The sequence below is a fragment of the Parus major genome, chromosome 4 (genome assembly GCF_001522545.3).
Source record: "Parus major isolate Abel chromosome 4, Parus_major1.1, whole genome shotgun sequence".
Lineage (NCBI taxonomy): Eukaryota > Metazoa > Chordata > Aves > Passeriformes > Paridae > Parus > Parus major.
In genome coordinates, this window is record NC_031771.1 from 13,578,557 (window position 1) to 13,591,455 (window position 12,899).

General features: G+C 42.5%; 1 protein-coding gene across 1 annotated transcript in view; it reads right to left on the reverse strand.

The window, feature by feature from the left end:
- ARHGAP24 (Rho GTPase activating protein 24) overlaps positions 1-1,621 on the reverse strand; it is a 183,987-nt gene extending 182,366 nt beyond the window's left edge. Inside the window, exon 1 of the mRNA XM_015625319.3 lies at positions 1,430-1,621. The gene's annotated coding sequence lies outside the window, so the exon portion shown is untranslated. The remainder of the gene's footprint in view (positions 1-1,429) is intronic.
- Between the last annotated feature and the right edge of the window lie 11,278 nt (positions 1,622-12,899).

Here is a 12,899-nt window from a genome sequence, read left to right on the forward strand (position 1 = left end):
TGAAAATAAGTAAAGAACAGGAGAAGAAAAATACAGCAGAGAGACAGGGCAACAACCAAAGAAGAGGCAGTCTAATAACTTCAGATACTACACACAAAGAAACAAGCTCTAAGCACATTTATTTTTAACATTAAGTCACTCTATCACGTACTAGAAGATCCCTTTTGCAATAACAAAACCTGCCACGACATGAAAATTTTGTGGGACTGGAAACGAGCACTTGACTCTCAATCCTTCCTTCTCTCCACCTCTGCCTGTAACTCTACATGTCTTCTGTGACTTTGAGACTCCACTTAAATGATTTTTAGCTAGGACAAGATACTTTGCTGCTCAGTCCCACTCCCTTAATTCTTACCTCAGGAGAAATCCTGAATGTACAGAAGTTACTGTCACCTCCTAGGTAGAGAACTACCATGCAACAGGACTTAACAGCATTTTAATACCAGCTAATCGAAGAGTTATCATCATCCTCTGCCAGCAACTATGCTATTTAACAGACAAACAGAATTCAGATTAGTATCATATAAATTCTGTGTTATGAAGTCACTGTACTACACAGGATTTTTTTGATTTTTTTTTTTTTATTTCTACCTATTCAGGACAAAGGTATCTATCCAAAAAAACCCACTGCTGTTTACTTCTACTCATCTGTTGAAAAAAAAATTCAAACATCATCAAACATGAATTATTTAATACTCTCCACCCTATTGAAAGAAGAAAACTCCCAAACTGACAACATGCATGCATATTGCTGCAAGGAAGATAGAGACAAATATTACCTTCAATTTCCTTCCCAACGAAGAAAAAAGACAAGAGAGCTACTCCCTTACATTAAAAAGAAATCCACTCAGTGGCTCTAAAAATCCATGGAAGACCATAATCACTTAAGCGTTAGGTAAAGTCCTCATTTCAAGATCTGTCCCAATGAGAACCTTATCTCTCAGATCCTGCTACAGATACTTACGTAGATTTCAAGACAACCATCACAAGCCCAAGACTTTACAAAGCACAGAGGGCTTTGACTTATATTCAAGTCAACAAGTGGTCAGATGACCCTCACTCAGCCTGTACCCCTGAAACCAACACAAACTGATCCTGTTAGGAAGTATTTAGCGCTGCTAAGAAATAACATCACAGTAGAGCACTGAAAGATGCCTACACACAGAGAGAGCAGACAAGAACAGCTGTCTCTCACACACACAGCTGCTGCCACCGCTCCCCGGCCGGCAGCAGCGCCTCGTCCCGCTCAGACGCGGGGTTGTCCGCAAGGCAGAACCGGGTTGTACCGGGCGGCATTCACCCTGCGTTACTCCCTCACCCACCCCAGCAGCACTCCCTCACCCACCCCAGCAGAACTCCCTCACCCACCCCAGCAGAACTCCCTCACCCACCCCAGCAGAACTCACCCACCCTCCCCGGCAGTACTCACCCCGGCGCTGCCCCTCTCCGGGCTCCGGCCGCCCTCACGCAGGGCCGCCCTGCTCCCCCATACACGCGGCGGCGGCTCGGGGCACGCTCGGCACCAGCTGATTTCAGCCCGGCTGCGCTCACAAGTTTCTTCTGCTGCCCCCTCCCTCAGCTGAGGCGACCTGTGCGCAGGCGGGGCCGCCACCATCCCACGGGGGCTGCCGCGCTGCCCCGGGAGCCGCGCCGGGGCCAGCCCGCGGCGGCGGGCGGGGCGGCGGCGTGTGAGGGTGATGGATAATGTGCGATGTGTTGTGTGCGCCGGCCGAGGGGCCGGGGCGGCCTGGCAGGGCCAGCCCCCGGGTTTCGGGTTTCACGGGCAGCTGGCAGCCCCGGGGCGCGCCGCCGGCTGCGCTGCCGGAGGAACGCGCCTGCCTTCCCTCCCAGACGCTCGGGGAATGCCAGCGCCGGGACACCCGCCGGGAGCCGGGCTCCCTGCTGTCCCTAGCCCTGCCACGCTCCAAGGGGACACTCGGACAGCCCGAGATCCTACGCAGAGGTTTGCCCGCCCCCTCTCCTTTCTCCTTTGTGCCTGTGATGCTGAGCACACTCCGAGCGGCCCCGACTCGTCTACTTCCAACAGCACCTCTGCAATTTGGCACGGCGGAGCTGTCTTTAAAAGGGCTCGGGGTTTTATCCATCCATGGGCCCGCACCACGAGGGTCCAAAAGCTCAGCTCTGACTGTTGCACAACAGAGATCAGGGAATTAGGATGGAAACTGCAGCCGCAATTGGGTTTGGGGAGCTGCACCCCGGACGGCAGGAGTGATGCTTGCTGCCGGGTGACTCAGGAATCATGAGGCTGCACTCTGCTCCTCTTCTTACTCAGAGAGGGCAGTGGATGACATGTAACCTCCGTCCTTCCCTTCCACCACAGCACAGTATTGGTTTTAGGTGGAATCAGCCTCTCTCGGAAAATCCTAGATGCTGTGTTTCCTGGTCTCTTCTTTCAGATCCCCATCACGAGACAAAAAGCACTTTCTAACTCGGTACCACAATGAGGTCATAAGAAAAACATGACTAATAATGATATTTGAAGATGGCACAACATCGCACTTTGAAGCCCAAGCAGGGTTCAGCCTACTGTACACACTAACAACAAAACCGTGCACATTTTCAGCTACACATACCAGGCACGTGGTGTTCTGCTAATGACTGGAGCTGGAAGGTCTGTAGAAGCTAGAAAATTGTTTTGCATTACAATCTCAGCATCTGATGAGTGCAGCTTGGACAGATACAGACACACTCCCACCGACTTGCTTCCTATGACCCATTTTTCACAATTCTCTGTTTGCTGGTTCCAGCTCCACCCAAAGTGAAAGCACTAAAAAATCCCCAGAATAGGTACAACCTTTTGAAAGCAATCAGTTTTCTGGTTTATTCCTCAGATTTATCAGGTTTTTCAATAGATGATGTCTGAAGAATATTTACATAGCATAGCAGGTGAGATGTCGTAGCTTGCAGCAGTGATAAATGGAACACCACTGTACGGGAGAAGCTTCTACTTTTAACAGCAAAAAAAATGATGCAAGTACCTGGTTATCCATACTGAATCAGACCTCTTAACTCTGCTTCTCACTAGTGCTGCAGGAAGGGTTGGGGCCTGCACCAGTTAGTATATTTATGAATGTAATGGGAAAACCCAAGGCACTTTCCTCAGCTTCCCAGCTTTTCATGAGATAACCAGCCAGAAAAGAGAACTAAGTAAGCCATTAAACACAAGGGCTGGTCCCTGCTCCTGCCTCTGGAAAAGAAATCCACAGAGATAAAGCAAGGAAGAGGCAGAGCAAATTCATTCCTGTGATCTCACTGCCAAATGGAGAGATTTGGCCAACAGAGGTCCTCAGCATCTGGAACAGCATGCTGCAACCCCACCAAAATTCAGCTGCTCCCAGGAGCCATACCAGTTTGAAAAAACCACTACGTCTTGCTGACTCTCTGCCAATGTAATTTTTTAAGAATAAACAGGGTGTATCATACATGGCTGCTCAGGAAGAGAAAATAAACGTGCACAAACTTTAGATGGTGAGGACAGAATTAAACACATGTACAGCAGGGTACCTATGCTGGCCTTCAGTTTGCTTGGCTGCCAAATTCAGGCTCAGAGGGAGAACAGCCAGAATGACACACTAGAAAAAACATTTTTTAGTGGGCTGGAAAGCCTGCAACCATCAAGGACCATGCCTGCTCTGTTGAGGCACCCGTACGTATGGCAGCCTCACTTTATGCATCATAGTTATAGACATTATATAAAAATTTAACCTTCTGTAACATTTGTCTCTGCAGTTCTGTGTCTTTATCTGAACAACAGCCATATTAAGACAAAAGACCTCTTGTTTAAATTATAGGAAATTACTCTTCTGTTACTGTGCTATTCTCTTAAGAGAGAAGTAACCCCAGGGAAATTTCCAGCTACCGTAGAGAAAGGAGAGTGGTACAATGTACTTCCTAAGCACAGGGACACACAGGAAGCAAGCCACAGGGCAAAGTGGAACTGCTGGCTGCAGCACTGACTCAACCCCCTGGTCCTGTGCCAGACCTGCTCGAGCATGCAGCTCACAGCCTCGTGCCCACAACGCAGGTGCTTTCAAAAGCTGAGCTGCAAAGCCACTCACATCCTTGAACAACTGCACATGTGAAGTCTGGCTATCAATACAAAACTACAAACAGTAACAATGAGGAGACCCTTTGCAATCAGTTTTCCTTCCTTACTTGGCTCATGGGTGGTCACTTGCTCCTGTTCTTTCTCTCTGTTTATGGTTTGCTAACCATAAACAGATACCCTTCTAAAGTTGAGGTTTAGAGCATAAACCAGTTCATACTTGCAGTTTTATGAGCATCGAAATCCTTCAGCCTGAGCTGTCTTTTTTACGTGTGCATCATCAATATCCAGTCATTTATTAGCTACATTAGGAAAAAAACAGTAGGAGCAGGCCTATAACTGGAAACAGCTTGTCCAACTCCATGCAATGCAAAATGAGGGCAAAGAAAAGCCTGTTTTGGTGCCAATAGGTACCAGCTCATGTCAGAATTGCTCCTATCTAACTCCTTAGATACCAAACCTAAGACTGAGACACTTCAAAGTCTTGGCTTTTGGATGGCAGGGAACTAAGATTCTGAATCTTGGCCTCTGGAAGAACAACACATTGTTTTTGCCAGAACATTTAATGACAAAAACTAGAAACATTTTACCAAACAATCAAACAGGAAGGAGGAATTCTGCATTTGCCACAGATAGTTTGGCCCTGCTCAAGCATGGAATTACCTTGCCCAAGTGCAAGCAGTTCCAAAGGTAATCCTCTTTCTCTGGGCAAACATGTTCCTAAGGCAAGTATCCATATAAACATACATATACACAGTCTTTGGAACACAACTTCTCTGCAGACATCTGTGCAGTCTGGTTAGAAAAGTGGGAAAAAGTCTAAGCAAGCAGGAAAAAACACCACTTTTTTTTCTGTATAACTAAATTCAGGAGGCATCTGCTGCCCCTGCAGATTCTGTCTAATAAAAACATAGAAGACTGTACTAAATTCACTTTACATTTCAGGAAATATCTTCTCATCCTATTCTCACTGGTTATGTTCTTCAATAGAAGAAGTTGGACAGTCATTTCCTATTCTCATTTTCATGGAAATCAATTCACCTTATCATTAACTCACTCAGAGACAAACTCTGTCATTTCCCTCCCCAGAGCCTGGATTATCTTGGAAGGGACAGTATTCTTTTTTAACACTAGTGTTTTAACTTTTGTTGGATATTTTTGAGTACTGGCTTACCACTATTTCCTTTGTTTATTCAATAGTACGGCTGACAATAAGGAATGAACTGTAATCTCAAATAGCAAGTGTCATCAAAATTTAAGGCCACAAGTTAGAAAGCACAAGTACAGCTCACTGAATAAATATATTCCTGTATCTTTAGTTCTCAGCAAGAAAAGGACAAGTCACACACAGAATCAAGAGACAGCACCCAGAATAGTGGCTTAAATCTTTACTGTTTCCCTAGGGACAGATTCTGCAAGATGTTTCACAAATGAGTAAAGCTGCTTACAATAACAGCCATAAAGCACTGACATGCAAGTAAGTGCTCAGTGACAGGGCCAAAACCTGACATGTTGAAAATGGTTTGAAAAGTGTTAAGTTCTTCCTTCCACATACAGGAAACTTCTGCTCAAAGTTATCAAAAATGTCTCAATAATTTCTGGGTCTTCAAATCCATAAAAAATCTAGCTGTCTGCTGGCAATGATTTTATCTCAAATAACCCATGGGCATCCTGCCATGTACATATCCGCTTCCCCCAATTGCAGCAAAAGATTCTTTACCAGTTTGTTGGTTTTTCTGCTTTCCCTGCCTAATAACTTGCTCCATCCCCGTGCTTGGTAACTGAACCTCACATGCAACAATAGTCGCTCTTGATATCATAATTCCTAGCTACATGTTCTGTTTTCTAGTCTGGATATCTAGGACTAATGCAGAACTCTTAAGATGTGTGTGTCATCATACATCAAATCCCAAGAAATTGTGATAATACTCAATTTAAAAAAAAAAAAAAAAAAGGCCTTTCATCACTTCTCTCTTTCTGTTCAAGTGCTCAGAATAACCTCATGTTTAGGTTGGATGTCAGTATTCAGCAGAGAATTTCTCTTCCTCTTGTAAGAGTCCAAACAATTTTATCTGGTCTACTTCCTTCAAGTTCAGATTGTTGAGTCTAGAGTTGTACTAAAATTATTATGAAAAACCAAACAAGGTTATTCTGGACACACAGAAGGAAGCTGATTTCACTGTGTTCTGACTGAGGAAAGAACAGTCACCCAGGTAATATGTGCTCCAAACTATACTAATTCCTTAGAACTGAGAAAGCATTAGAAGACAAAGAATAGAGCTTCAGTAGATAAAGCAATGATAAAGTGTGGCAAATGGATACAGAAATGTAGAAACAAGACAGCCAAGATCAGGAACATCAACACTAGGCTTTAAAACTAATGTTTTTATTAAAGCACTCACTCACTACAAGATCTGACTCTTTCACAAGGCTGTTGCCAGGATCTCAGATTAGATGACACCACTTGGCTTTGATTTCCCAAACATCTTCCAATTTTTCTCCAAGATTACTTTGGAATTAGCCCTTACTAGTATAAACATACTATTCTTTCCCAACTATAAAACAAATTTCATTTGGACTCATAGGACAGGCAGAAAGTCATTGACCTTGTGTCTTTGGTCAGAAGCTCAGAACACAATCAAATGTATGCTTACCTGCTGCCATCCCTTGCAGGAAGAAATAAAAATAAAAAAACCCTTCCTAATGTAGTCATTCCATGAGTGAATCTTCATTTACTATTATAGGACACAGCTCAAAGCAGCAAATTCTGGATCCTGTTTGCACAGGACAGTTTAGTTTTACTAAAGTTTTTCCTCTGTTCCTTTCTATGCAGAGAGTAGAACTCTCAAATAGACAAATATAACATGTGTTTTCTTCCAAAATTGATAATAGGCATTTTGTGGAGTACTTGGTGCCATACAAAAATAAATGTTGGAGGTTTTTTTTAAGTAAGTTAAAAAAACCCCAAATGATGGATTTTCCTAGAAGCTGATATTCACATGGAAATAAAGGGAGTTTTGCCTGTACCTCTTGGGAACACTGACATTGTGAAACAAGATTCCTTCCCCTTAAAAATTAACATCTACACTTACATTCTGCAATAATTACAGAAAGTTCCTCAGTTGTGTATTTAGCAGTTGGAGCAGCCAAGATGAAATTAGCAAACCCAAAAATACTGGGTGTCAGGGTTAATTTTTGGTGATACACTTAAAATGTATATACACAAGAACGCAAGCAGAACTTAGAGTTATGTTCTTGCTATCTGATGTTTAAATGCATTGTCTCACCTTCTACTCAAAGATGCAGACTCTGAGCAACTTTACTCTCATAAGCAACATAGCAGCAGCTGTAGTAGAAAACTGGTAGGAAAAAGCAGTAGAAGGTAAGCAACAGAGAAAAATCCCAAACCCTGAGAGCTCAGAGGAGCTCACCATTGGCCAAGCAATATTCTCAAGTCACTTATGAAGTGAATGTTCATGATCAACAGTAAACAGGAGCTTCACTTTACGTAGCCTCTCAATACGCTGGATGGAAAACCAGAAACAGCCACCCTGTAAAGCAGCAGTAAATTTCCAAGGGAAAAACAACCCACAGTGAACCTGGAATAATACACAGGGATAACAACATCAAATATGATGAATTTAACAGTTAAGGTAGCAGGTAAAGAATTCAGAAAACGCTAAACAATGAAATTATGTGCCATTGTCTCTGTGCTTTGCAATTCCCATGATTTCTGACAAGCAGTTTGCATGCCCTGTGCAGAGGATACTCATTCACCTGTCAAGGCTGATCTCTGAGGAGAAATATGAAAACACGACAGAGCACATCCTCCTCAGGCACCATGTTCTCCTTCCTATGCTTTCTTGTAACAAAAAGCCTTTATAAAATGTACAGGTACAGTTATTGCACAAGGCACAATTTGTGCCTGCTTAAAAACACTCAAGTCCATATCTATCACAGCAATTACTTCTGCTGACATCTGCAGCCAGACATCACCCTCTGAGTCAGTCACTGCTACATTAGATCAGTAAAGAGCAAGCACTGAGGGGTAGGAAGTCAGTGTCTCAAACAATTTGCACTAGGAAATGTCTGTATTTTTTTTTTTAGTTGAGAAAGCCAATACAACCATTGCATTGTATTTTACCCTGGTGGCATGTGAGGAGCAGGGATCTAACAAAAACCAACACAGATTCCCGAAGGTCAGTCCCACCCTCTCAGACTTAAGCTCTGAAGTGACAATCCCCTCTGCATAAACTATATCATTTAAGGTGCAAAGGGCAACGAAGGTAAGATGAACATGACCAGAACAAAAAAACAAGAGATCAAAAACTAAAGACAGTTGTTACTCAATTTGCCTACAAGACACTCTCTTGCACAAGACAAGGGGCTTAGTCACCCAGGAGAAATTAGAAATTTTGCTCTTGAAGACTTGGATGAGGTATTAAAAAAAACTCACAAATAGCTTTTTTTGGGCAGTTTTCATTAGTGAGCAAAAGCAAGAGTGATGGAAACAAATTACTCTGTTCCGTATTACTGAAGAATTATTTTGAAGATTGAGTCAAAAAGGAGCACTAAAATATCTTGAATTCATCAAATAAAGTTACTGTGTCAAGACTGCTACTATCAGGACTTTCATAATGCCTTAAAAATGGAGCAGACCATTTCCCACACTATGGAAATCTCATCTTTTCCTCAGACATTTTTCCAGGTGCAAGTATCCTAGCTAGCATTATTGCATCATCATGTTACCAGTTGTCACAGACTGGGTGTCTTGAATATATGGTACTTGCACAAAATCTGGACCTCCTATCACCAACACATTGTATGTCAGGGAAACCTCAGTCCTTTGGTAAATCCACAGATTATTTTCTTGCAGGATGCTGCCTGCAATATTTTCAGTCTGCAATAATTTAAGTGTGATCCTGGAATATCCATCAGCACTTCTTTTGAGGACAGATCCAAGTAGGCTGCATCAGTGGCTGAATAACATCCAGCATCTTACTAGTGCAACAAGTGTTTCCAGATAAGTTACCATTTCCTACCCCTCTGAATTGGTGACCCTGTCAGTGTGCCATTGACTAATATAGCATGATGTATTAACATTACTGGTTGGCATCTGCAGTGCACAATATTTATTTCATCTAAATCCTTCCAGGAAATCCACCATCTTTCTGCTAGTGTTATGATGTACTTATTACCCTAGCACTGAAAATGCTTTTATTAAGGCTGCTGTTGCTTTCTTTCATTTTGCTTTTTAAAGTTTATTTTATTGGTGATATCAGTAAATGTCTGGACTTCTTTCAACGATGTATTAAGGTATATCTCTGCAGTTATTCTAATTAGGCATCCAGGGATAAAAATAGCTAAGAATTGTTCAGTTTCTCACCAAAATAGGGATCACTTGGACTTGGTAGTCCACTGCTTATATTCCACTGTGGTCCTGACTGGAAGAAACTGAAATAAAAGTTCCAATGGTTACAGGTCAGATGCTTTTTGCTAGTGGGCTGTTTGCTTTCTAGGTCTCACTAGCAGTTCTTGCTGCGCTTCATCTGTAATGCATGATGCATTGTTTTGCAGTACTGTAAATCTGGTCTTACTGGGTAAGACCAGAAACTTACAGAGTAAAGCCAAAAGATGAGATCTCTCTGATCAGAAAAGATAGGATGCAATCCCATTCATATTTGTGGATTGCAGATCCCAATTAGTTTTATCACATTTTCATGGTAAGCTTGGTTACCCCTGGAGTACTGGGAAGTTGAGCACTTAAAGCTGTAGCAGTGTTTGCCATTCCTCATCATGCATTTCACAGGAACAACAGGTAAGGAAAACCTCAGGAGCTCCCAATTAAAGCCTTCAAATTCCAACAGGTGATTCAAGCAACAGATAGTTTTAGAAACAGATTAAGCATAAACAGAAAACATAGCAGTCCAAAGTGATTTCTCTCCCCTTCTTTTGGATGCATCCTGAGGAGGCATGACTGATAGATAGATGTCCTTCTCAAACAGTGGCTTTTACTTCAAAATACTAGAGAGAGTTCTTGAGCCATTTGATTTTAATAGCAAAAGTAAGGCTTTTACCTTTAGAGTCAAAAAGCCCCATTTGCCACTCAGCACACTCCCTTTGGATCAAGCATAAATAGGTTCCTCTTTCAGCTATCCTAAACATAAAAGCCATTCTAGTAACTGTCCATTCTTCTCCCACATACAAGCTGTTTTCAAGGCCAGTCAATTGACTCCAGGTACTTCTGAGATGTATTTGATGCCTTCCAGGTGCTTAATAAAAACCTTTCAGCAGGAAAAAACCCTCAACTAGCTCTTGGGTTTCTCTTGCAATACCATTGTCATCTGTTCTTTTTCCCCTTAGAGCTCCCTATGGATATTCCCCTCTTCATCAAGACCTTTTACCCAAGAATAACCCTGCCAACAAGAACAGGATTTTTACATTTGAATGTTTTAAAGCATCTATATTCTGCTTGCCACAGAGGTCTATATTAAGCCCCTGTTGCAATTTCCTCAAAATGACACAAAATAGATGCAGTGAGTGGAGGTGATGCCATGAGCAGAGGCTATGTGAAATCAGAGAGTCAAATGAAGCAACAAAACTGGATACTTAATCACGGCAATAAAGGTTGCTGCACTCATCTCCACATGCCTCATTTAGTTTTATGAGTATTTTCCAGAACCTAATGTATGCCTGATGGCCTGTGTACTCAAAGTTTTTAATTCCAGAGATTTTATCAAAGTGTCATGGCAAATGACCTTCTCCTCCAGGCAAGCGGCCACAGAATGAAACAGGTCACTTCTTGTAACAGTGAGGTAATTATGGCTATTTCTTCTAGAAGAAAAAAATGCCTCCCTTCCTTAAGTACTCAGAATAATGCTTCAAAGTCACACAAACAGTGGGGATTACTACTTCATGCAGTATAATTCAGGATGGCTGACAGACTCCTCATTTTTTAGTCCCACTATTTCATTGTGCAATTTACACAGAGCTGGTGAATTTTGTATTAAATACATATATAAAGGACCTGACGTACAAGTTATGTTTGTTGTTGGGTTTTTCTTCTTAATTTAATCTCATTTTTGCAGTACATACTACAGGCACAGAGATTATTGTTTGCCCCTCATAAGCAAGTTGCAGCAACACTTGTTGCTCCCCAGCTTCTTCAGTGCTGTGGAAGAAGGCTCCTGTGGCAGACATCCAGATCCAAAAATGGCAAAACTGAGATAACATCTGGTATCTCCAATATCAAGAAACTCACAGCTGCTCCCAGAATGCCTTGGTCATGCAGCTTTACCTCATTGTGAGGGAAGCTGATGCCTTTCACTCTTTGAAGACAGGAGCATTTCTAAGCCAATACACAATTCCAGCATTTAGACTCTAGAGCAAATGCTGAAAAACAAGGGAGTGATCTGGCAGAGGCTCCCAGTGATTCACACCTGCCTTACACTGTCTGTATCAGGTATGGGGGAACAGAAACTAATGGATAAGAATGCATACTAAATCCTAAAAGCTTTAGTATGTTTAGCAAGTGAGACTAATCAACCAGATAAATAATACTAAGCAGAAATTACACTTCAGAAAGTACCTTCTGGTTTCCTTTCCTTATGTGTCTGACCACCTCTGCAATCTCATGTGTCTCCTCTGATCCTTTATCTTTGCTACTAGAGACCTGTTTATCTCCATTTAGGGAGAAGCAGTTCTGAAAGACTTTTAGGCAGCAGCAAACAAACAGAAATTGTCCACTTACAAGGAGACCTACAAGGAGCGTTGTCCATGCAAACAATGGCTTATAGAGGAATAGCATCATATGTCTCATGTACACCAAGCCTTTCACAGGAAACTCCAAGCACTAAGAAGTTAAAAGCTTCTCCTCTATTTAACTCTTTTTCCTGGCAAGTCACTTTCCGCCTGCCCCAGGCTAGGATGTTACAATAAACGTTGTATTTTGTGAATCTCTGGCTCTGAGGTAAAACTTTTGCCATCAGCCAAAAATAAATGCCAGACTAGTCCCTGTAAGTGACATTACTTACTGAGCCCTATTTCACCTGATCTCCCCTTGCCCACCCAAGCCCCCATCACCCATCTAATTGTGATCAAACTATACAGGCTGTGGAGCAGGAAGAAAATGTAATTGGTTACACAAGGAAAGAAACTTTCCGTGGAACCGGATTGCACTGCATCTACCATTAAGCCCACAGTGGGATTCAAATCCCTTTCAGAGAGGCTGCCAAAACCCTTGCCAGCTCTCAGCCAGAACCAAGCTGTCAAACACAGACCAGGGCTTTGTAGCAACCCGAGCCTTCCTGCTTGCCAGACCTTGGGGACCAGAAGCAACAGAAAATGCAGTACTCTTGTGACTGGCTTCCCTGCCACTCTCAGCAAGTTGCTACACTGCTAACATGATAACAGAGCTGAAAAATTCAGAGTAGGAAAATGCATCCTAGACTATAAAACCATTCCTACCTGATGCTTGCATACAAGTCATGCATAGTCAATCCTGTGACTGGAATATTTCACCAAAACGGAATGCTAAAAAAAAGCCCCAAAACAAAAAAAAAACCAGTGTTATTCCTCCCCATTCAAAAAAAAAATAATTGCAATTGTGGTTTTGGGAACTTAGGGATACAGCAGTGGTAATGTCTCGCTAATTTCTTTTCTTCAACCTACCTGGCAAGTCTCAAAAATGAGACAGATGTCACGAGGGGTATAAACAGAGAGCAGGATCCAGCCCAAAAAAAGCAATGAGCTAGGGGCCTTGAGATTTGAGTTCTAGTCCAAGTTTCTGCCAGCCAAGCAAATCTGGGAAACCCATGCTGCTATTCTGTGTCTT